At 37.2% G+C, this 1,007-nt stretch overlaps 1 pseudogene; it reads right to left on the reverse strand.

Moving 5' to 3' along the window:
* Window positions 1–233: 233 nt before the first annotated feature.
* LOC127492219 (small nucleolar RNA SNORA40) lies at window positions 234–324 on the reverse strand (annotated as a pseudogene).
* Window positions 325–1,007: the final 683 nt, after the last annotated feature.

Consider the following 1,007-nt stretch of genomic DNA (forward strand, 5'->3'; position numbering starts at 1 on the left):
AGATTTAGTCTTCGAATTCTGGAAGACAGAGAGGCTCTGCCGCACAGCTGACAGCTTTTTAGGGTGGAAGATGATGTTTGGGACTGGTACATAACGAAACATCACAGAGAGCTCCAGGAAACAGAACACAAGTGAAACCCAGTGAGGGGAGTGGGGCGGGGTGGGGGGCGCGCAGGGAAATCCAAGCCATAATTCCAGTACTGGAGACTCTCTATATTTTTTTCTTTTTTCACAATATTCCTTCTAATATAAATCAAAGCTCATACTGAACAATGAGCTCCGGGCTGAAAAGAGCATTTTTTTTTTGCACTATCTGAAAAAGCAAAGGCTATATTTTAAAAGAAGTATACTTACTGTGTTCAACGAGACCACAGACAAAACATATTTTCATCAGAAAACTGGAGAATCTAAAACTAATGGAAATTTTAAAAGCAAAAGCTACAATATTGAAATAGAGTTGAATGAAAAGAGAATTGGTGAACTGGTAGATAGACCAGAAGAACAGATTAAGAATAAAGGATGCAAAAAAATACATGGACAAAATATGAGGAAGTACACAACTCTAAAGGCACAGAGAGTGTGGCAGTCAGTTTGTGTCTGAGGCAGAAAGGGACAGCGGCAATATCAACTCAACAAAGGCAAGGCTGACAGCTTGCCAAAACCGAGAAAAGATTTTGAACAAAACATTTAAAATCACTATGAAGTCAAGCAAGATACACAAAACTTAAAGTGTATGTTATGTAAACACATTATATAAAATACTGAAAACCAAATACACAGAGCAAAGAAATAAATAAATCAGCCAGAGCGGAGAAAAGACGAACTTTCAAAGAGCTACAATGAGCCTTCAGCTAATTCCTGAAATTCAGAAGAAAGTGTGATTGTAATTCCAAACTGCTGAAAGTAAATCACTGTCAAAGTAGAATTTCACAGCACTCTCTTCAAAAAAAAAATCCAAAAGGAATGCCGAGCAATACCAACATTAATGCTAATTTGGATAAGTGTAA

The sequence above is a fragment of the Oryctolagus cuniculus genome, chromosome 9 (genome assembly GCF_964237555.1).
Source record: "Oryctolagus cuniculus chromosome 9, mOryCun1.1, whole genome shotgun sequence".
Taxonomy (NCBI): Eukaryota; Metazoa; Chordata; class Mammalia; order Lagomorpha; family Leporidae; genus Oryctolagus; species Oryctolagus cuniculus.